Source organism: Dromiciops gliroides, chromosome 3 (assembly GCF_019393635.1).
Source record: "Dromiciops gliroides isolate mDroGli1 chromosome 3, mDroGli1.pri, whole genome shotgun sequence".
Classification (NCBI taxonomy): Eukaryota; Metazoa; Chordata; class Mammalia; order Microbiotheria; family Microbiotheriidae; genus Dromiciops; species Dromiciops gliroides.
In genome coordinates, this window is record NC_057863.1 from 17,174,663 (window position 1) to 17,199,998 (window position 25,336).

Below are 25,336 nucleotides of genomic sequence, written 5' to 3' on the forward strand. Positions count from 1 at the left end.
TGATGCTCTCCATTGGTTGCCCCTTCTCTTTGCTACATTAATGTCTCTTGTCCTTTCCTGGCTGGATGGCTCTGTGATGGTCACTTCTGCTGTCCATCTCTTCACTCTTAATATGTTAGAGTCTGCTCACATCTACCCAAAGTCTCTCATTGTCTCCAGGGTCATCTGAAACCTTAATTCTCCAGAGATCTAGGTTAATCGGTGCTGTTATTAGTGGTGTACAATTTGATAGCTGACCTGGTAAAGTGAAAGAAAAAATGAGAACAAAGAGTTTCACGGCACCAACCCTGGAGCCAAAAGCCCTGGGTTCAAATGCTGATACTTACTACTTGCATGACCTTGAGGTCACTTCTCCCCAATCTTCCTGTTCCTAGATCCCCAGCTTTATCAGATACAAAATGATAAGGTTAGACTAGATGGCTTCTAACTCAGGTGTCTGTTCAGATGGTACTAAATGGAAGAGCTCTGGCTTAGGTTGAGTGCTTCAATGTGAAGGAGTCCATATAGTTTGAATTATAAAATGATCATGTGTGGTGGGGCTTAAAGGAGAGAGCCTGGAAAGATTCCATAGAAAGAGTAAGATAGGAGGTGATTGATTCGGTGAAGATACACAGGAAAGGAAGAGTAAATTCTAGGGCAAATGCCAATGCATGGAACCCTGCTAGGAGAGGGGCCATATACAGAAGTCTGGGTTCTTGCAGCTCCACTCTATACAGAGGTTCTAAGAGTATGGGTGCAGTTTTCAGCTATTAAAGTTTAAACATCCAAAAGCTTTAAGCCATTAAATCTATGAAAGGACATTGAGAAACTGAAGAATGTCCAAAGGAGAGCAACAAAGACATTGAAGTGCATCTGATCCATGCCATAGGAGAATCATTTGAGGGAATTGGCTGTTCATCCAGAAGACAAGTCTCGGCAGTACAAGTTTTTGAAGATCTGAGATATAGAAAAGGGATTATACTTGATCTGTTTGGCCCCAGAGTGTAGAACCAAGACTAATGGATAGAAACCTCAAAAGGCCAACTGAGAAGGGGCAGCTAGGTGGTGCAGTGGTAAAGCACCAGTCCTGGATTCAGGAGGACCTGAGTTTAAATCCGGCCTCAGACACTTGACACTTACTAGCTGTGTGACCCTGGGCAAGTTCCTTAACCCTCGTTGTCCTGAAAAAAAAGAAGGCCAACTAAGGCCAGATATCAGGAGAATTATCCTTCAGTAGAAGGGGCTGTCCCAGGTGCAAGATTCCCTCTCTTAAGAGGCCTTCAATAGGAGCATCAGTTATACTGTAATGGGCATCCTTTTGTGTGTAATCTAGACTAAGCAATGGCTAAGGTCCCTCCTCTCTCTAAAAGTCTATGAGTCTGAGCCTGGGGTATTCTGTGATTCACAGGCATAGGACATCACTAAAAGGATATTGGTATTATTTGGGGGAGAAGTTGAGATGGTTAAACATCCTGAAGAATTTCCCACAAGCAATCTTCCCTACTTTTTCCTCCCATTCAGTTCTGGACCTTCTTCCTTTTCATTGTCTTTCCAAGGTATGTGGGCTAATCAATCAATCAATAAACATTTAAGTGCCTACTTTGTGCCAGGCACTGAACCAACTCTATGAACTATTTATCCAACTATGTATTATAGTCTAGATAATAGGGATTCTTCATCCATTTGGTCCTTTTGGGTGGGTGAATAGCTAGGCTTGATTCTTTTGAGAGATTATTGATTGGGATTATTGATCACATTGAAGACCTTGAGTGTGATCTTCTGGGGCACATTGCATCCTACTCATATCTAGAGAACCTGTCTCTAGCAGATCTCTTTTCCTTTGAGATTCTATTTCTGCCCATTCTCTGTCACAGAGAATGGTAAGCAGGTATACCTGTTTCATACCTTAGTTGATACTTTTGCCAGAGGGATATTGGACAAAGTCATTACTTTTGTTGGACTTTTCAAGGAACCTCCTATGGTTTTTTCTTTTTTTTTTCTTTCTTTTTTTTTTGCAGAGCAATGGGGGTTAAGTGACTTGCTCAGGGTCACACAGCTAATAAGTGTCTGAGGCTGGGTTTGAATTCAGGTCCTCCTGAATCCAAGGCTGGCACCTTATCCACTGAGAATCTCCTATGATTTTAACATATGCATGGGTGACACACTTTGGAAGAAAGTCTTTAAGGCACTTTATTGAATGTCAAAACTGCCTGGAGTCAACTAATGTCTCTAGAATTTTAAATGGAAAAGAGTAAAACCTCACATTAAGTGACAGGGAGGAGGGGCCTCAGCTGCATAAGTTCCTGAATCCCCTCAGTGGCAAGTTTCAGTATCATAAAGAGTAAGATAGATCCCTCTGTTTCCCCAAACAGAGCCAAGATGTCAAAGAGGTTCTAGCTGTTCTGTTCTTGAAACTGCACTGATTGCCCATCTCATATGGACACAGAAGTGTATTTGCTATAGAAAATCTGATTAGGCTTATGTCTTTCTGCTCTTATGCCTCCTGCAAGGGGCTTGCTTCCTTTATCAGTTCAAGAGAAGATATTGATGGGTCCTCAGATAGAAAAGCTGATGATGTAAGCAACCCCCATTAATGGACAGGGTAATTAAGGGAGGAGCGGTCCACCAGGCTTACTAAGTCTCCCTGAATACTTCATTATTATGATGTTGATGCAAGTCCAAAATTGGTGGCTGAAACTCCAGCCTACAATTATTAAGTATTTACTGTAAGCAATTCAGTGTGCTTAGGGGAGGGAAAGATTGTAGAAAAATAAACACAACTCAGTCATTTTTCTTAAGTTTCCAATCTAATGTTAGTGTGGGGACCAATTTTTAATTAGGGAGTGTTAGCTAAGCAGCTCACTGCAATATTGGGGCAAGGAAGGAGACCAACAGCCTCCCTCAAAACAGAAAAGGATTTATTTTAACAAAAACGAACTTAAAAAAAAAACACAAACAGGATCAGCAGGATCAAGGGAAAGGAAATAAAATGGGGAAAGGGAAATTATACAACCTGAAGAAATACCACCGCCCAGGAATCAGCTGAGAATACACAGCAGAGCTCCTGTCGCCTTCCAGTGTCCGGCTAGAATGGCGAATTCTCTTCCCCCAATCCCATAAACCCCCCATCCCCCAGCCAATTGGATGGCCACTCTGACAGTCACATGACTGCCCTCACTAGGCTTCCAATCATTATAATTTTGCCAGGCCCATGTAGGCATCGGGGAGTGGTGATGACGTGAGGTGCAGCGCCCCGGCAAGGCTCCAACCAGTGGGTAGAGCACCGTGCGGTTTGTGGAGCCCCAGGCCAGTGCCTGCCGAGGCATAAAAACTTCAAATAACAATTAATTCTTTACATTAGCAGTGTTGTAGGACTAGTTAATAATTATGATGGAGGTGGTACCAACATTTATATGTGCCAACTACTGTGCCAAGTGCTTTACAATCATCTCATCTGATTCTAACAACCCGGAGAGGTAGGTGCTGGTATTATCCCCATTTTACAGATGAAGAAACTAAGGCAAACAGATGTCAAATGATTTAGCCAGGGTCCCACAGCTAGTAAGTGTCTGAGGCTGGATTTGAACTCTGGCCTTCCTAACTCCAGGCCCAATACTGTGCCAATACGCTGCACAAATAACTGAGATACTAGAGAGAATTAGAGATGCATGCAAAATGCTATATGAAATATGTATATGATGTATGTAGAGAGACAGAGTCAGAGAAAGAAAGAAGGACAGAGACAGAGGAAGAGAGGGGGAAAGAGAGAAAGAGAGAGGGGGGAGGGAAGGAGGGAGGGAGGGAAGGAGAGAGAGAGAGAGGGAGGGAGAGGGAGGATTTTTCCCTAGAGGAAGAGGATCACTCTGAGAAGGCTTCCTGAACTAGGCTGACCTGAGAGAAATTGGGGAGAAAAAGAGGGACTTGTACAGGTGAGGAGAGAGTGCGTTCCAGGCATGGTGGCAGCATAAGGAAAGGGACCAAGACAGAAGGCAGGCCAAGAATGGGAAGATGTTGAGGAGTCCACTTTTGGCATAAACACAGAATAGTGAGGGAGAATGCTACAAGCTAAGGCTGGATATGTAGTAGGATCTAGAACCTGGAAGGCCTTAAATGTCAGTCAAGAGCTTAGCTTTTATTTGGTAGGGAGTGAGGAGCCCAACAAGTGGTCACTGGGTCATAGAATCTGTCAGTAGAACTTCATGCTACTCCAAAGGCCATCCAGTGCAACTCCCTGATATTACTCAAGAGGGAATGCAGGTTAAGTGACTTTCCTAAGGTCACATAGGCAGTAAGTGACAGTCAGGATTTGAATCCAAGATCTCTGACTCCACATTCAACATAAAAGTTCAGCATGTGTCCTCTGTTGCACTATAGCACCAAAGGTTTATCAGGAGAGTGGCATCATCATGGCATTGGGAAGATTACTTGGGCAGTGGGGTGATGGATTCATTAGAGAGGAGACAGACTGGTCACAAGAACAATTAAAAAACTATTACCTTGGAGTCTCAGTGACAAGGAGAAATGGAAGCATTTCTAGTTTCTTGAGTTAACTTTACTTTTGAAATGAGATCATGTTTTTAAAAATCATTCATTAGACAACCAAATTGTTTTTGCAATTTTAATTGTATTTGACCAAAGCTCCATAGCCAAGTCACTTAATCCTTTTGAGGTTTAGGGCCTGGCCAGCCCTCAAATAGAAATGCAGCCCCCCTCCATGAAAGAGAAACAAGAAGAGAGAGGGGCAGGGGACAAAGCTGATGGACCAGATAGCACATTTGGTCCTTGTTACTGTTCTACTGTCCTTGGGTAGAGCAATCCAGTTGCTTGGGACTCAGTAAGAGAGTGAACTTCACCATCCCTAAGGCAAAAATCTCATTTACATCATTCAGCAAAAAGCAACAAAACCCCAAAGCCAAAAGTTAAAAAGAGTTACAAAATAAAACACCCCTTGAAATGCTGCTCTTGTGTTCTGAAATCACCAGCTTTCTCAAAGAGAACATGGCCAGCAAATATTTGTTTATCAATAGGAGAGGCAGCATCATGTAATTGATAGGGCTGGAATCAAGGAGACCAGAGTTAGCTGTGGGACCCTGGGCAAATCATTTAATCTCTATGAGCATCCGTTTCATTAAATTGTAGTAGTCCTAGGACTAGACAGTCTATTCAAGGACATCTAGACCAATCTCATTTCGTAGGTGAGAAACCCAAGGAGTTAAGTGACTTCCTTGCTTACAGGTCTTATAGTCAGTAAGAGGTGATGCTGGGCATCAAACCCAGGTCCTCCAACTCTTACTCCAGATTTCCTTCCACTAGGTCAATGGGTATAACAAAGGACCCACCTCCCAGAGCTGTTGTGAAGATAAAATAAGATATTTATAAAGCACTTTGCAAACCTTAAAGCGTGATATGAATGCTGTTATTTTTATATGATTATTAAGCCCCAAAGTGCTATATAGATGGCAAGTGTTGTTATTATAAATTATGGGTAATTTTGAGCTGACCTGTGGTCTAAGGGGCTATGAAGCTCTCAACCTAAGGGGGTCCTCTTCTTCCTGATGGAGGTAAATTATTGGCTTGCACATAAAAGTGTCCTTCCTGCTTCAGGTTCCTGGCAGAGTTTGGCTGACATCGGACTAGCTATGAAGCTGAGTCCTAGTGAAAAGAACAAGAGGAAGAGGCATGAGGCATGGATACACTATGGTAACCAAGGATGGGACCTAACTGTTCATTTAGTCTCAGCTCCCTGATCTCTGAATTGGAGCTGGTGCACACTACCCAACCATTCAAATCCCTCCTCTCATGACCTGTGTGACATTGGGCAAGTCACTTAGCTGCCTCAGTTTCCTCATCTGTAAAAAGAGGTTAGACTAGATCACCCCCAGGGTCTCCTCCAACTCTAGATGTACAGGTCCTGGGGGGTTATTTCCCCGTTGGTGATTGCTATCTATATTACTAGCCTGTGTAATAAGAAAGGCAACAGCAGGAACATTTCAGGGGATTTTAAACTTTAAAGGGATCTTAGAGGTCATCTTATCCAACCTTCTCCTTTTAAAGCTGAGGAATGGGATGGTGGAATGGGAGAGGTGACTGACCTACACAGAAGTAACAAGTGGTAAAAATCAGAATTCTAACTCAAGCCTTCTGACTCTCAGTCTGATACTCTTGTCCATATCACACTCTGCTGGCAATCAGGAGATCAGAGATGCTTCGAAGGCCATTCCTCATTGTATTCTTGATGATGAAAGATTAAAATTCTCCCAATATGTTTCTTTGGACAGAACTCTCCAACCACATGGGACCCACATCTCTCACTTCCCAACTTCATGACATCCTGTGACTGCTCTTTTCAATAGGAGAAGCCTGAGTAAATTTATCTATCAAAGAGCTGGCCTCCAAATGCCCTTCCAGCTTTAAATATATTATCTTGAGAGCCTGAGACCTTAAGTTTATGAAGCTTTGGGGGGGCAATAAAAGTGAAGAATAGCTTTAGCCTGAAATCAAACTTCCCAAAAGGTGAGCCCTGTAATTCCAGGTACTGGCCCCATGGGGATAGTCCAAGGTTAAATTCTAAATCAGGCAAGTCACCAACTTCAAAAAGTCTTTATCAAGTGCCAGACATTCCTTAGCACTAGGGCTACAAAAACAAAAATAAAACTAACTCTGCCCTCAGAGAACTTACATTCTCTTGGCAGAAAACAGTATTTATACAGATCAGTAAATTATACAATATAAGTAAGAAATAATTTCCAGAGGGATGGGGAACCTCCAACAATTGTGGGGAACTGGGAAACACTTCTTGCAAGAGTTGACACTTAAGCTGAACCTCGATGGGATTCCACAAGAGAGGAGGGAGTAGGGAAATAATTCTAAGCATGGAGGAAATGGCCAATACAAAGACATGGTGGTAGGACAATAGAATATTATGTCTGAAAAACAGGAAATGGGTTCTGACCATAGAGTTCATGAGGGGCAAGAATGGCAAATCAGTCTGGAAAAATAGGTTGGAGCCAGAAATGCCACGGAGCAGGTTCAACTGGATTTTTTTAAAAATGCTCAATTTTTCCATTTTGATTTTTCAAATTTTCCAATCAAATTGATTGAATATTTCTGTTATCTTAAAGTCCTTGTGTTCAAATAATTAGAGCTTAGGTTTTGAAGATTACCTGATTAAGCAGTAAGATTTGCCAAAAGACACTCCCATGATCTGGGCTTAGAGCAGAAGGCAGAAATGCAGGGTATCTAAGGAAAAAGACACTGCTAATAATTTCAGTTGATTTTCTTATATCTCATTTCCTATTTTTAAAGTGAATCAGAATTCTAACTGCCCATCTGCTCACTAATACTGCAGATGTTAATGTATTCAATAATCACTTTGTGATGGCTATGGATGATAGGTGCTTTATCCTGGTATTTAGATAGGAACCAACATTTCACACACTGATTTTCTGTTTTTCTCTTTTTTGGGAGATTGTGACTGATCCATGACATCATCAATGTCAATATGTCCCCCACCAAAGCAAGCTCCAACCCTACAATCACTTCTCATTGGGTACAATTCTTATCCATGTCTTTCTTCTTTTCAAATTTACATCTTTTACCTTTTAAAATCATCACAATCATTGCTGACTATACCCTACATTGAATTCTCCTTTCCAACAACAGCAACAAAAAAGTTAAACAAAAATGATTGGAAAATAGACCCAGTATACCCTCTCATCTCTTCTCACCTGGGTGATTTCAGCGGCTTCTTTATAAGTCTTCCTATTTCCATTCCTCTCCCCTCCACAAAATATTCACCCTATCACTGACATTATTAATAGATCTGTTTATGTCACTCTTTTGTCAAAAAAAAAAATCTTCAGTGGTTCCTTACTGAGGAACCTTAGTGGCACAGTGGAATAAAGCATTGGACCTGGAGTCAGGAAACCCTAAGTTTGAATCTGGCCTCAGATACTAACTACGGGATTCTGAGAAAGTCACTTAATCTGTTTACCTCAGTTTCCTCAACTGTAAAATGGAGATAATATCACCTACCTCCAAGGTTATTGTGAGGATCGAATGACATATTTGTAAAGCATTAGCCCAATAGGCTCCTTATAAATGTTTATCTTCTCGTTCCCCTTCTGTCCCTATTGCCTACTGATTAAAGTCCAGGCTCTGCTGCCTGGGTTTATGGCTTCCTCTACCTCTATAGCTTTCTCTTGGCACTTCTCTTCCTACTTTATACTTCCAACATAGGATGTTTCATCTGCAGAGTCACAAGGTTGGACATTGGGAAAGGGCTTATACAGACATGGCTCTGATCCATAGCTATAATAAACCACTCTACCTGATAAGTGGTCATCCCAATCCCTACTTGAAGACCTCTGAGACAAGGAAACCCAGCACCTCTCATGACAACTTATTCTACTTTGGACAGCTCACACTGTTGAGTGTTTTTCCTTACATAGAGCCAAAATTGTCCTCTTTTCACATTGCTCCTCTTTCTGCCTTCTGGGAGCAGACAGAATGTCTAATCCCTGTTCCATAGGACAGTCCTTCAAATGCCTGTCTGTCGCACACAGCATGCTCAAGTCTCCACACCTTCAATAATACATACCACATTCCATATCTGCAATAGGCTCACACATCACTTTCCCATTTGAATTCCTATGTATCCTTCATAGTTCAGCTCATACTCTATTTCCTCCAGAAAGCCTTCCATGATCTCCTCAGTACACACATAGCCTTTTGTTTTGTAACTCTTTGAAGTATACACCATAATATTGCATATTCAATTTTTCACTATTGGTGTTGCACATCCTCTGACTGTAAACTCCATGACAAAAGGTACCAAATCTTTTTTTTTGAGGCAATTGGGGTTAAGTGACTTGCCCAGGGTCACATAGCTAATAAGTATCAAGTGTCTGGGACCGGATTTGAACTCAGGTCCTCCTGAATCCAGAGCCAGTGCTCTATCCACTGCACCACCTAGCTGCCCCCAAATGTAGCACCCATTACTATTTTTGTGGGGCAATGGGGGTTAAGTGACTTGCCCAAGGTCATACAGCCAGTAAGTGTCAAGTGTGTGAGGCTGGATTTGAACTCAGGTCCTCCTGAATCCAGGGCCAGTGCTTTATCCACTGTGCCACCTAGCTGCCCCTTAAGTCTTTTCTAAACTTTTCATAGCTTCCAGTATTCAAGACATTTGTTGTTGACACAACAGGACCTTAATAAATATTTGTTATGTTGTGTGGTGTAGTATGGTAGGGTGTCAGTAAAATACATGCTTTTTCTCCTGCCCATCTCCAACCCAAACCTTCCCCAGGAAGAATCAGGACATTAGAAAGCACGTGTAAGTACTCCAGAATGTCGGCTCCAGAATGTCAGTACAAAGTTTGTTTCCTGTCAGGTATATTTTCAGTATGACATGAGGTCTAAATTTGTGTGCTCATGTTTATGCTCACCATACTCTATGCAAAAGTTGTGAATATGTCTCTCCAAAGAATGGTCTGCCCTTTGACCTCTAAACTACCTGCAAGAACTAATAGTTTTTAATTAAGTTACATGATACCATGTATATTTTTTCATTGCTGACTTAGATGCCCTCAAATTAACTTACTTTGCCATCATAAAAATAAGCTGCTCATTGTGGTTTTATAGGAGCTAAAGTACTTTGTAGACAGTAACTCATTATCCTTCCAAATGCCTCTGGCTCTAACTAGGAAGCAGCCACTTTATAGTTTAAAATTCTATTATAATTCCTTATTTTGTAAATGTTGAAAAATGGACATAAAAATGAACTAACTTGACCACAATCACCATAAATGATTTTTCTCATTTGTAAATCACTAAAAAAATGTATTATGACTGCAGCCCAAGTAGAGGCTAATTTCCATAAGAAGATAGATTCTTAATCTTAAAATTAAATATAATAATTTCTACATTCAAGTTCTATTAGTTTTGTTGTGGAGAGTAATAAGTAAGAATCTTTGTCATAATTACAGCCACAGTATCAGTATGTGAAATATTGAGGAAACCTGCAGGGTTGCCATGGGGGAAAGAGCAGGAAAATAAGATGTCAGCAAAAGAAGGAAAGAAGAGAAGAATAAAGCATGAATAGGGCCACAGATTGGAACTGGGAAGGGGAGATTTGGGGAAATCTGAAGAGAAGTTGAAGAAAGAGAAGGCAGTGTGGTATTCAGAGGATGATAGGTGATATCTTTACCTTCTATGCTTCATTGGAGTTTCTCATTTGTTACATGTTGTAGTCTGTCCTTACCCACCATATGTCTCTCTGTTGCCCTCTGGGTGGCATTCATTTTTATTTATTTGTAAGCTGTTAAATTCCATGTCTTGCTGCCATAAAGAATAACTACAAAATGTTGGTATGAGCAAGATCAGCTTTTCCTAAGAAACTTGAGATCATTAAAAACCTTTGCAATTCTCAGAGACAATCTAGCTTACCCTCATCTTCCTGTTCAACTCTTGATCCAACTGATTGATTGGTGTCTCCAATATACATACTGAAGAACAAGTTCTATAGGTTGTTCATCTTCATACATGTCATAGTATGAGCCATGGGGATTCTTCATCCACTTGGTCTTTTCTGCATGAGTGGTCAGACCAATCTCCTTTGAGTGAATCCACATCTCTTCCAAGAAGCTCTCTAATGCTTTGGAACTTGACACAAACAACATAATGTCATCTGCAAATAAAAGCATCTAGAGAGGGGTAGCTTGGTGGTGCAGTGGATAGAGCACTGGCCCTGGATTCAGGAGGACCTGAGTTCAAATCCAGCCTTAGACATGTAACACTTACTAGCTGTGTGACCCTGGGCAAGTCACTTAACCCCAATTGCCCCTCAAAAAACAAACAAAAACCTGCCTGTTCCCTACTGATACCCATATCAAGTATATCCTTTATTTATGTTTAGACAACCCTTGTAAGATTCCCTACAGATTGAAGGGTAGGCATATAGGTCAGTCTGGGGGGGGGACATTAATAAGGTCTACAATTTCTTTTGACACCTTTGTTAACTTCCCTTCTTTCAGACACCTTGGATATGAGTCCTTTAAGGCCTTCACAATTGGATCACATCCAGCACAGATTAGGGAGCAGAGATCCCCTCTTTACACACTTGGTCCATCCAGCTGTTTTTCCCATCTTGCTTCCCTTTAGCAGCATTTCTTCCTCAACTGTAAGCACATCTGAAACCATGTTGTTATGGTTTAATCGTAGTGGTTCTGCTATTCATCATGGATGAAAAGAAGTTTGTTATGATGATGCTAACAAATCATTTCTATTTTATTCTGTGTTCCTCTTTCCATTGTCATCCTTAAATGCCTCTTGGCCAATTTTCTGTAGTTTGATACCTTGCTACGCTTTCTTTAAACTGGTTTTACCCTGCATCAAGCTTCTGTCTGCTTTATGAAATGGTCCTGCTCATAATCATGCTTTTTCCTAAGAATGTACAAAGGAACTTACATTCCTATACAACGTCGCCTTTGGAAGTTGTGATAATGTAAATAAGCTTACAAAGTGCCTTGAAAACCTGAAAGTGCTATTAAATATGAGGATTAAAAGGAAAGAGTGTTCAAACAGAAGGATCTTGGGAGGATAAGACTAAAGAACCAAGGTGAAGAACTTAGGAAAAGAGAGAACAGAACTCATCATATATGAGAAGGTATTTGGTAGGGGGAAAAATAGGAAGAGGAAGTAGTCCAACAAGGTAGAAATCAGTGAGAGAAGGATGAGAAAGTTGGGTGTGATTCAAGGTGTTAATGAGAAGCAAAGCAACAACTATGGAATTAAGAATTGTGGGGGCGGCTAGGTAGCGCAGTGGATAAAGCACCAGTCCTGGATTCAGGAGGACCTGAGTTCAAATCTGGCCACAGATACTTGACACTTACTAGCTGTGTGACCCTGGGCAAGTCACTTAACCCCCACTGCCCAGCAAAAAAAAAAAAATTATATAGCAGGAGAAATGTAATTGAGATGCTTCCCCAAAAGTAATTGTTGATGCCAGTTCTCGAACACAGAAACTAGAAAGAAAAAAGAGAACTGAGACTCTCACTTTAGTAAATATGGAGAGCAAGTATTATTTTGGAGTGACTTGCATTAAGTGTGCAGTTCTTAAATTTTGGCTGTGACCAAAGGAACTGCACTTGGGCACATAGTGCCCAATGATCTTTTCCCTCAGATTCATGGGCATGAGGAAAATGGAGAACTGTCTTCAATGTGAAAATAAAAGGGGAATAAAGGATACAAAAAGGCAAGTAACAATCCCAAGCTGTGTCAGGAGGAGACAGAATGCAATCATGTCCTACAAAAAAAAAAGAGGGACAGCTAGGTGGCACAGTGGATAAAACAGTAGCCCTGGATTCAAGAGGACCTGAGTTCAAATCCAGTCTCACACACTTGACACTTACTAGCTGTATGACCTTGGGCAAGTCACTTAACCCCCATTGCCCTGCAAAAAAAAAAAAAAGAAAGAAAGGGAAAGAGCACTGAACCCTTAGAGAAAGAAACAGATAAAAGTCTCTTCCTTATCAGAGAATCCTTAGGTATTCTGGAGAGGAGGCAACTATTAGTCCTCCAAAGAATGATAATAGGTGAGAGATAATCCAGTAAGGGTATGTGAAAGAAGACACAAATAAAGGTGGTTGGTGCCTCCCTCGGAAGCAGTACTGAGGCTATTTGTAAACCCCCAAACAACAATATATAGACCTCCTGTCTTCCTGGAATGTATGTCCAAGATATGACATCCAAGACTTGTAAAGACAGATGATTGCCACCCACTTCTGGTGATTCACATGTGCACAAATGATACTTCCAGACAGAGCCTAGAAACCTTGGGTAAGAAACTGAAGCCCATAGGGGACACAAATGGTGATTCCAGTTCTCCATCAAAGGAAGGCAAGGGATTTGTAAGAGAGAGGTAGATTTGGGAATTAAACAACTGGTTTAAAAGACACTGTCTGAGAATAGAATTTGGATTTCTGGATCACAGGATAAAATACAGGAATTATAGGGTCCGGACCAAGGATAGTCAAGCTAATAACTAACAACAGTGGGCAGCTAGATGGCGCAGTGGTAAAGCACTGGCCCTGGATTCAGGAGTACCTGAGTTCAAATCCGGCCTCAGACACTTGACACTTACTAGCTGTGTGACCCTGGGCAAGTCACTTAACCCTCACTGCCCTGCAAAAAATAAATAAATAAATAAATAACAACAGCTAGAAAGAATGAAATCTTGCAAATCTAATCAAAGGGTTTTTAAAACTGAAAAATCAAGGGAAGGAAGCTGTCTATTTGAATGCACCAAGCTAGATATCATAGGGGCAGCTAGGTGGTGTACTGTCTAGAGCACCAATCAGGAGTCCTGTTTGTGAGTTCAAATTTGACCTTAGACACTTACTAGCTCTGTAACAATGGGCAAGTCACTTAACCCTGTTTGCCTCAGTTCCTTATCTGTAAAATGAATTGGAGAAGGAAATTGCAAACCACTTCAGTGTCTTTGCCAAGAAAAGCCCAAATGGGGTCACAAAGAATTGGACACTGCTGAAAAAAAAGTCTCTCAGATACCACAGTAAATAGTTAGAAGAATAGTCTATACTATTATATACCCAGAATTTCAAAAGTGACAAAAACTTAGAAAGAAGTCAGTTTAAAACCCATAGTGTCAAATGTTTATTATACAAAAGAACAATGAATGTATGGGTAATAAGCAAGATGAACTATGATGCTAAGGTGAGGAGGCCAATTTGATCTAGTACATATCACTGAGGCTTTGGTGGGTCAAAATCCAGCACTGATTCACTGCTCTGAAAGGATGAACCATATTTGGAGGAAACAAAAGACATTAAAAGGCAGTGAGGAAGAAGGGAGGGAGCACCATTTTGTATTAGATACACCCATGTGAGGAAATAAGGGAATCAGAAAGAAAAGCTTACTGGAGAATATTTCAGTGAAGATAGAATGGGATGAGATCATGAGATGCTGTATATAAAGTGCCTTGTGAACCTTAAATTGTTAGATGAATATTAGCTATTGTTATTATTAGAAACAGAAGTGACCGTGTTATTGATGAGTACTACAGGGCACATGAAGATAAAGAAGTAGATGAAGAGATCAGGAAACAGCCTGGCACAGGGGCATGGCAAGGTAGTGATGGGGGGGCTTCAATTATCCAGACAACCACTAGAGCTCTCTGCCAAAATACACTAGCTAATTATTACTTGACTTGCCATAATGATAATTTCATCTTTCCAAGGGTAAAGAACCAATAAAAATAAATTCTGTTGTGGATTTGATTCAGCCCAAAAGGAGGAGGACGTTTCTGTGTTGAAAATTATGAGAAGCTTAGGGAAAAGCAACCATTCCATCTTTGAATCTGGCTAACAACATAGAGGAGCACCAGGAATAGTCTGATATGCTTCCTGGATTTGGCAAAGAGTTCAGTTCAGAGGGTTCAGTGGAAGGGTTGGTAGGATTCCATGGATTAAGATTCTAAGTGGGGTATCAGGGCCGCAGGGGTAGAGAGAACTGAAGAATAAAATTCTGAAAAGAGAAAGAAAAAAATTATTATGAGTTGGAAAGGGGAGATTTTTTCCAAGGAAACCAGTGTAGATGCACAGAAAACTCTTTTTTAAAAGATTTATTGAATATGGGAAGCAAGAACAGGTAGTAGAGATAAATACAAAAGTGGGCAGACCTCCAAGAATATCATCAAGAGAGGTAAGGCTCAGAATAATGTGAGAAAATGCAGGGCCCACAAAAAGAGGAGTTTGGGACATAGGAAAAAAAGGAAAGAAGTGATAGTGCCCCTATTTATGGCACATGGGACAATGATAACTGACAAAAGGGAGAAGACAGAGCTGCCCAACTCCAGTTTTTCTTTTGTTTTTCTGTCAGGGGAATGATCTTTGTACTGAAAAAGACAGAATACAAGTGGCTAATAGATCTTCAATAACTAAAAGATAAAAGGCTGCCCTTGATGAGTCCAAGTTGTTTGGACCAAATGAACTACACTTGACAGTATTTAAAGCATAGGAGATAATATAACTGAGACATTGTCAGTGATCTTTGGAAAATGGTGAAAAACTGGAGGAAAAATAGCATCAGAAAAGGACAACGACCCCATTGCTCAAAAATGGAAAGAGAATGTGGACTCTGCAAATGACAGACCAATGAGTTTGGCTGTGATTCCTGGCAAAAGTAAATGGTAAGGGCAGCTAGGTGGCGTAGTGGACAAAGCACTGGCCTTGGACTCATGAGTACCTGAGTTCAAATCCAGCCTCAGACACTTGAAACTTACTAGTTGTGTGACCCTGGGCAAGTCACTTAACCCCAATTGCCTCCAAAAAAAAGTCAATGGTATATTGTGAATCAATCAAGTATTCAACACTATTAACTGCCTACTATGCGCCATGCACTGTCTGTGCCAAGCTTTGGGGTTACAAAAGAGGCAAAAGATGGTATCTTCCTTCAAGGAGCTTACAGTTTAATAGATTGTTAAAGAGACAGTGAGTGGATTTTTAGAAAAGGAAGCAGTAATCACCCAGAAACAACATATCTTCAGTAAGAACAAGTCATACCAGAATAAACTTCTCCTGCCACCACCACCACTACTTTTTTTTTAAACAAGAATAATAGACTGGTAGATTAGGCAAATTCTTTATTATTGATGCTTTTAGTAAAGAGTTTGAAAAAGCTTGCTCCAGGGATCTGTCCTTGGTCCTGTTCTGTTTAACATTTTTATAGGTGATATGTATAAAGACATAACTTGCATACTAATCAAGCATTTGGATGATGAAAAACTAAAAGGAATTAAAATTATCTCTACTCACTTCAAGGTTTAGCTAAGTGTAATAGGATAGCATTTAATAAGAAAAGGGGAATGCCTTGTGGGTGGGTTTAAAAAACAACAACAGTGTTACAAGTGTAATTTGGGGAAAGTGTGAGCATGGCCAGGAAGCAGGGAATCTGAACAGAATCTCAGCCTTCAAATGGACCACAAACTCCATGGGAGTCAACACTGTAATAAGACAACTGAGAAATTTCATAAAATATGAGGCTGCATTGATGGGTCCTAGAGTCCAGGACAAGTCAGTTAATAAACCCATTGTACTCAGTCTATGTCGTGTGTTCTGTTCTGGGTAGCACATTTTAGGAAAGGCATTGAAACAGAAGAGGTTCAAAGGAGAGCGGTAAAGATGGTGAAGGACCTCAATATTATGCAATATTTGCATTGTAAAATATACAATCTATATCACTTTTAAGGAGCTGGGATAATTTCCCTGGGGAAGAGAAAATCTAGGCAGGTTAGAAGTGAAGAAGAGGGAGTGTAGGGAGAGAGGGCCTGTCTACAAGTATTAGCAGGATGATCCCACGGACTAGACTTGCTCTGCTTGGCTCTAGAAGGCAGATCTAGGAGTAAATTGGTAGAAATTTCAAAGATGCAAGTGTAGGTTTATAAGAGAAAAGTACCCAACAATGGCAGCCATGAAAAAATCTGACAGTGCTATGGGAGGGAGTCAGTGGTACCTCTCCAGATGTATACAAAGTATGCATAGTTACTTTGTAAGGTAGGCACCCTACAATCCCTCAATCCTAATAAATAGCATTAATAAGAATCTGTGCACACTGCTACCTTTAATCTGGAAAGAATGTTTCTTTGGTATCAAAGGTATAAAATAGACATTAACAATTCCTAGACACCTCTCTTCAACCAATAAATTACAGGTGAGAACCCAATACAAATTGAATGAAAACTATGACATCACACAGGAAATGTGTCCTTGCTGTTTAAAGACAAACAGTCATTCTGGTCCAGATCTGAGGATGACCTTGTAAACTCTGACCAATCAGAAGACTTGGACTTCTCTTCACTGGAGGGTTAGCAGCAGCAGCAGAAGGCAGGCTCTGTATCATGGGCCCTTTAAGGATACAGACACAGGGAAGAAAAGTAGCTTCTGGAATGTAGGTCACCCACCTTCAGAGACCAGCTGAGAGTTGTTATCCTACTACAGAAATCTCCATTATCATTTCCTTTTAGAAATTCTTGGGGCATTTTGAACAGAATGGCAATTTCATTACAACTCCACAAAGGGAAAACAAAACTTCCATTGACCAGGAACCATGAGTTACCCTTTGACCACATATGATCTCTAAGTCTAAACCCACTCTTCCCAGGGACCTTGTGTGGGCAATGGGAGAGTGTGTCAAAAGCTTTTAGGGGGAATGTTTTTGTGACCATTATAATATCTTAGTAAATACCCTTTTCTAAAGCCAATTAAGTCTGGCTGGCTGGAAATCAGTGAGAAGCACTCCATGCAGGAATTCATGAGCTATAGTAATTTTAAAAAACCACCAAAGGTTGCCCTTGAGTGACCTTTGAGGGAACTAGTCAGTCACACTATAGAGTCCCATCCTGCTAGTCTAAGGAAAATCTGGAGAAAATAGACTCAGGAAGAGAGAGCTGAGTCTATAACTTGTTGAGGACAATGTTGTGAGGTGTTTTTTTTTTTTCCCCAAGTATGGAAGTTCCTTCCAAATCTGAGTTTCTGGAATTTTTTTTAAGTCATAGAATGGTAGAATTCAGGAGAAACAAACAAATCCTCAGAATTACAAAATTCTAAAGATAAGCTCAACAGAGCCAAAGACCCTGTCTGCCTTTCAACAGACCATAGGAAGGTCAAGGCTTGTATTCCATAAATGTACAGTCAGTGACTGTGGTAAAATGAAGCACTTTCCCTTTTGGTTCTCAATTTCCTTACCTGTAAACTTAGAGAGTTTGACTAGGGCATCAGTACAATTCCTTCTAGCTCTAACATACTATGAATATTCAGGATCTGTGACCAGGAGTGGCTCGGCCAACCCAACAAGTTTAATGACATGTCCATGATGGAATGGGGGATTGCCTCTTCTCTTCTTATTTTCCCTTGACAAACTCACTCACCTCCACAAAGATAATGTCTATCACCAAAAATATCATCTAAATCTCTACATCAAGCCTTGACCTCTCTCTTGAACTCCAATCCTGCAGGATATCTCCATTTGAATGTTTCACTAACATGGAATATTCAATATGTCCAAAACCAAGCTTATTATCTCTATCACCTCCCTCCAAATGTGCTCTTCTTTCTTAATCATGATCTCCTTTCTAGTGACCAAGTTCTTCCCCAGCATCCTTAGCCTTCTTCACAAACATAGAACAACTTGGATGTTTCATGATGTAAGTAAGCAAATGTTTACAACTTTATTCACCACTCATCTTCACTAAAGACTAGCATGTCCCACAAGGACATGTGAACTCTACCTTACTCTTGGTTTCACCCACAGGTCACCCCTAGGATACAATGCAGCATGATAGAAAGAGAATTAGCCCTGGAGTCAGAGAGCCTGAAGCCAAGTAAAACCCTCTGGTGTGTCCTGCTAGTGAGGCTTTGGGCAAGTCTCACTTTCCTCTTCTGCAAAATAAGATGACTGTATTAGATGACTCAGAAATCTCTTCCAAGCCTCTAAATCCATGATTCTTCCATAATATCAATTTCCCCACTCTAAGTCTTCATAAATGCTGATTATTTTACATTTAAAAGGATGAGTAGAGGGGCAGCTAGGTGGCGCAGTGGATAGAGCACCGGCCCTGGATTCAGGAGCACCTGAGTTCAAATCTGGCCTCAGACACTTAACACTTACTAGCTGCGTGACCCTGGGAAAGTCACTTAACCCCAATTGCCTTACCAAAAAACAAACAAAAAAAAAAACAAAAAGGCTGAGTAGTTATGTGGTACTCATAGAACACTGAGCCTGAAGTTAGGAAAACTTAATTCCAAGCCTGCCTCAGGTACTTACTAACTTGTATAACTCTGAGTAAGTCACTGAACCCCAGTTTCCTCATCTGTAAAATGAGCTGGAGAAGGAAATGGCGAGCCACTCCTGTACGACCCAAATGAGGTCATGAAGAGTTGAACATGACTGAACAACGGCAGTACCCATCCACGTACAGATTTCAGTGCTGCCTGTGGAATTTGGGGCAAGTCAAAACTTCCCTGGGCTTGCGTTACATCATAGAGAAAATGAAAGGGTTGGATTGGATAATCTCTAGATCAAAATTCTGTAATACTATGAAACTACATTCCTGACTTCTCTGGGGAAGAGCAGGCGGGGAGAGAAATGACTGCCAAGTAGTCACATGGGAAGAATGAAATAAAAACTGTTACTGTCACTGTCTCCCAGAAAACAAACTTCAGGGAGCCTTAGGGAAAGGTAGCAGGCAGGTCTTCCATCTTTAATAAATACTCAAAGGCACTGCTGAAGTCATCCACAACTAGGCCACCTTCTTATGACCTGAGCTACCTCTCTTAGTATCCCTGAAGACCCATCACATAAAAATAATAGTAAAAAATAATCATTTAAGGACACATTACATACGTTGTCAAGCAAGCAAGAAGTCCAACAAGCAGTTAACCTGTAAGTACCTCAATTCCAATAGGTATGGGAGATACAAAGAAAAAAATCACTCCGACCTCAAGGAGCTGCAATATGTATGTACATAAGTCATATATAGAGATAGAGATAGAAAAAGAGAGATATGTGTCTATGTATGTATGTGTATATATACTTACATACACATACATATGCACCCAATTATTATATATTACATACCTTATAAATAAGTAAGTGCATATAACTGTTATATTTAATTATATATCTAATAAATACCTAATTGCATATATAATTATATATCTTGTAAACAAAATTCATAAAATATATGCAAAGTAAACGCAAGGTACTTATACATAAAAGGCACACACAACTGAGGGTAAGGTAGAAAAATCTCATTTGGTCCTTGCAAAGCTGTGATGTGGTTGCCATAGATGAGGAAACTGAGGCTAAGAGAGGTCTCATGCTTTGATCAAATCAGATTAATATACAGAAGCGCTTTATGAATCTTGAAACACTCTATAAACGCTCATCGGTATTGTTGTTGTTATGACTATTGCCAAGGGTCATCCAGCTAGTAAGAATCTGATTCAAACCAAAGTCTTCCTGCCTCTGGTTCCAGGGCTCTCTCCATTAGGCAACACTGCCTCCTTCACACATACACACTGTGTGATTAGTTCAGAGGCATGAGGGATTTAGGGTAGATGGAAGTTTTAAAATTCGGCAGCGTATGTTGTTTCTCATGAAAACAAGAGAATAATTGAGATAGTTTAAATTTTGGAATTTGACAATTCAAAGACCCCCAGAGCTTAGAGGGCCCTTAATGGTCATGGTCTGACTCCCTCATCTTACAGAAGGAGAGAGACCCATCTTCCCTTCAAGATTTTGGGAGGAAATCTCCTCTCTCTTCTCATCTCTGTCAGCTGCTTGAAGCATCTTTTTCTTTTTTAAGACAAAGGAATGGACTTTTAAATAACCTTTCAGGAGTTTTTTAACCCTGCTGTTCTAGAATCTGAATGATATTTCTAAAAGACTATTTTGTGTTGTGGCTAGGAATTGGGATTTTTTTTTCTTTTAGCAATGCTGCCCTCTTGTGGCTATGATGATTAAAGCACATAAAAAATCCTTGATTTGTACCATAGAAAAATAATGCCAAGAAATTTGGGATGAAATGTTCAAAGGAAAAGACATCCACAGGGCCATAGGATTGAAAGGGACTCCAGTAGTCTTCTAGTTCAACCCAAACCACTATGATAATCACTGGTGTTATTATAGCCCTTGAAGGTTTACATGGATGAACTCATTTAATCCTCCCAAAAACTGTGTGTGCTGTTGTTATTCCCATTAAACTGACTTTTAGAGAGAGAGAGGTCATATGACTTGCCCAGGGTCACACAATTAGAAAGTGTCTGAGGGGCAGCTAGGTGGTGCAGTGGATAAAGCAATGGACCTGGAGTCAGAAGGACCTGGGTTCAAATCAAGCCTCAGACACTTGACACTTGCTAGCTGTGTGACCCTGGACAAGTCACTTAACCCTCCTTGCCCTGCAAAAAAAAAAAAAAAGTGTCTGAGACAGGATCTGAACTTGGGACTTCCCAAGTGCAGTACCCTCTGCCACCTAGATACTACATTCTCCACAAGTAGCTTTTCCTTGAAGGCCCCATTGGCTAAATCATCATCCAGAACGCACTGTCGGGATCTCAAGGTTCCAAATGACATTATTCTGTTCTGAGAGATGCAATGGGTTAGAGCATAAAGGGCAAGGAAGCTCGGCTCTGCTGCTTATCCATGTGACCTTGGGAAAGTCACCTCTCCTCTGTACATCACAGGTCTTGAGCCCAACAGCCTCTAAGTTTCCTGCCCCGACTCTGCCATGTTCCTGGCCTCAGTTACAGAGAAAAACTGAGGTGATGTCTCAGATTGAGAGATGGCAGCCAGGTAATGGGGAACTAAGTAGTCTGAGCTGTTGGGTTTGGGCCTTTGCAGAGCATATGGCTCAGAGTGGCAAAACCTGAGTCCAAACCTGGCTTCAGACACTACCTAGATGTGTGACCCTGGGCAAGTCCCTGAATCTCTTTCAGCCTCAGTCTCCTTGTCTCTAAAATGGGGGTAATAATAGCATCTACTTCTCAGGGTTGTTGTGAGGATAAAGTGAGATACTTGCGGGGAGGCTAGGTGGCGCAGTGGATAAAGCACCGGCCCTGGATTCAGGAGTTCCTGAGTTCAAATCCGGCCTCAGACACTTGACACTTACTAGCTGTGTGACCTCGGGCAAGTCACTTAACCCCCATTGCCTGGCAAAAGAAAAAACAATTAGATACTTGCAAACCTAAAATCCCTATATAAAAGCTAGCTCTTATAATGATCAAGAGTCCCACAGAGGGGAGATGACTCATCCAACATCAAACAACTGATCAATGACAGAGCCTGAATGAGAATTCAGTTCATAGAACCATAGATCTAGAGACAAAAGGTCCTCAGAAGCCATTTAGTCCACCTCACTTCCTTTCAAAATGAGGAAATGGAGGCTTTGGATGGTTAAGTGTCTTGCTTAAGATCACACAGGTAGTTAAGCCTCAGAGGAGAGATTTGAACCCATGCCATCTGATTCCCAAACTCCAATGTTCTTTCCACTGCATTGTGCTTTCAGCCCCCTAGCCCATCATCCAACATTCACTTCCTGTATCTTTGTCTAGTTATAAAAAGCCTCTTTCTATAGGAACTCATCTCCAGTGATGTCTGAACAATTAGCAGGAAAAGAGACTTTTAAACATGGAACTTCTATTGCTGTGCAGCATCTCAGAAACCCATCTTTAGCAGGAAAGGGCTACTGCTAAGAAAAGATGGCATGGCATGAAGTGCAGTTCTGACCCCGATGGCAGGAGAGGCTGCTTGATCACGGACAAGACCTCAATAAGCCTCAGTTTCCTTTCTGTATGATGAGGCTCAAATGCTGCCTCTGACACTTATGATGGATGTAACTTTCGACAATTTGCTGAACATCCCCGGGACTCAGTTTCTCCATCTGTGAGATGAGGGAAGGGTTAGACTAGACAGGCCTCCAAGATGCCTTCCAGCTCCAACCCCAAGGTCTGATGAATTTGCCCACAGTTTGGAGCTTGGAAGGCACCTTGGAGGCCCGTCTACACACAGCCAGAGGCAAAATTCGAATCCAGGTATTCCTGACTCGTGCTAAACTACCTCGCCACATAGACCTAGTGCGGATGTAATAAATTCACTTCACTTCAGTAACCATTCATTTAAAACCTCAGTGTTTGTTGATTAATTGAATTTCCAACCCTTGACAGTTCCTGAATAGTCTGTCATCATGGGGATGTGCCTTGTTTGACCTACTTTGTGAAAGCACTCCAAGCCAGTTTGTGACCAAATTAAAAGTGAGACTCCCCAAGGCCTCCAGTCCTGCAGGAACCCACCACACATGGCTGGTTGTCTTATGCTTAGCTCAGCGAAAGAATTTTAGGAAGCAAGCTCATTTTCCTACTCAGGGAGCATGGAATCAGCAGGCCCTGGCAAAGCTGGACCATGTCCATCATGCAATTCCCAGTGAAATCAATTACCAAGAAGTTTTAGAGCAAAGTTTAGTTCAGAAAAACCAGAGCAGCACCTGACACTCCACGTGGAGCGGCAGCAAAAGGGGAACTCTCAACATAGTGGTTTGTTCCACACCAATGACTGCCATTTAGAAAAATGTCATCGAGTCATGGTCACTGAACAGCCAGTACATTAGATAGCCACAGTATGACTAAACCAATGGACCAGAGAGGTGGTTTCTACCATCAATGATTTATACTTTGAAGAATAAAGATGGAATAGCTATGGGCTTTTGCTTCATCTTCAAAGGGAGAGAATTGTTCTAGGATGACTTATAAGTTACTTTCCACTTCTAAATATTGATCCTAAACTCTCTCTCTAGAGTGCGTGTTGCTAATTTTATTTCCTGCTATTTAATAGTATATCCAGGGATTACGTAGTGTTCTTGCCTAAACTATGAACACAGGTATTGAGTAACCTTCACCAAACTTGTATGTGGATGAACACCATCAAGGAAGAGATTAAAAAGGAATTTTAAATTCTCATTCAGGAAGGTTCTCAGGATGCAGGGCTAAATTGAGAGCAAATGATTCTGATTCATGACCACAGCTGTTTGTAAGTGTCTTCAAATTTTCCAGCAATAATGATGTAGAAACGTTTAGAACTCTTCAAATCACAGGTCTGAAATAAATTATAAAATGGTCATTGTCTTAAATATTTTTTTTTTACAATTGAGGCATACACGATTGATGTTTCTTTTTTTAAATCCCATCATAAAATGGGCCCCTTCCCTGAGCAAGTCACTTAACCCTCATTGCCCAGCAAAATAAATAAATAAACAAACAAACAAACAAATAAATAAAATAAAAAGTGCCCTTTTCCTTTAGTCGGCTTAATTTAGACATACTCACACTTTTGGAATGGATGATTGATGTGGACTTCTTTCTGTTAATTATCGTCATCCAAAGAAACTTACAAATAAAAGATTTTTTGTTTGTTTCCTCCTGGTTTCTTGTAGTTTAGCATATTACTTGACCGATTAACAGTTCTTGATGGCTCTAGGCTGTTTTCAAACATATTCACCAGGACCTAGTTTATGCAAATATGGTTGAGATAATTTACTTTTAACTGTAACATATAGATGTCATTCGTTTTCTAAATCAGTACAACTGAGAAAATTATGAACTAGTTCATGAGGTCTGTTTTGTTTTGGCTACATTCATACCCACTTGTGGTTTCCTTTTCTTAAATTAGGATATTTAAGTGAAATATTCAAATGGAAGTAAAAAGTGTAATTTTAAGAAAAGAACTTGTATACAGAACTAAATTGATGCCATGAATTACACTTTTTTTTTTTTTTAGTGAGGCAATTGGGGTTAAGTGACTTGCCCAGGGTCACACAGCTTGTAAGTGTTAAGTGTCTGAGGCTGGATTTGAACTCAGGTACTCCTGACTCCAGGGCTGGTGCTCTATCCACTGTGCCATCTAGCTGCCCCTAAACTTTTTTTTAATCCTTTCAAAACCAATTAAGTTTTAATATAGAGTTGCTAGGTCTTACATAATAAAATTAGTTATTCCTTCCTTCCCCTCCCCAAAAAAAAGAACCTCAAAGATCATCTCATCTAACTTCCTCATTGTCTGGATGAGGAAACGAAGTCTGGAGAAAAAATGTAACTTGCCCATGGGAACTAAGTGAAAGAAACAGGATCGAGACCCACAAAGCTAGCTTCATGTCCATACACCACGCTTCTTCTGAGACTGTCTCTTCATCCTCCAACACTAGTGTAACCAATAGAATGAATTTCTTTAGAGTATATGGCATCATGGAATCATGAGCTGGAAGGGACCTTAGGGAACACAGGGAGAGGACTTGGTTTTGAATCTTGACTCTGCCATTTACCAGCTGACTGAATTTGACCATGTTGCTCTATGCCCCAGGTCTTGGTATGAGTCCCTGCTTTATCCTTTACACTAGTATGTGACTGTGAGCAAGTGAGATAACCTCTCTGGAATTCAGTTTCCACATGCATAAAATGGGAATAATAGGATCCATACTACCTATCTCATGGGGTCATTGTAAGTACATTATAATGTAATACAGCCATGTAGCAATTCAGTTCAGTTCAACATTATTTGGCTACTACTATATATACCAAACCCATTGATAAAAGTTGGGGATACAAATTCCCATCTTTAAGAAGCTTACATTCTGGAGACAGCTAGGTGGTACAGTTGGATAAAGCATCGGCCATGGATTCAGGAGGACCTAAGTTCAAATCCGACCTCAGACACTTGACACTTACTAGCTGTGTGACCCTGGGCAAGTCACTTAACCCTCATTGCCCCACATAAAAAAAAAAAAGCTTACATTCTAGTG

The 25,336-nt window shown here is 40.7% G+C and overlaps 1 protein-coding gene across 2 annotated transcripts in view; it reads left to right on the forward strand.

The window, feature by feature from the left end:
* The window catches only part of KCNAB1 (potassium voltage-gated channel subfamily A regulatory beta subunit 1), a 472,013-nt gene that overhangs the window by 408,302 nt on the left and 38,375 nt on the right, over positions 1-25,336 (forward strand). The gene's annotated exons all lie outside the window — the stretch shown is intronic.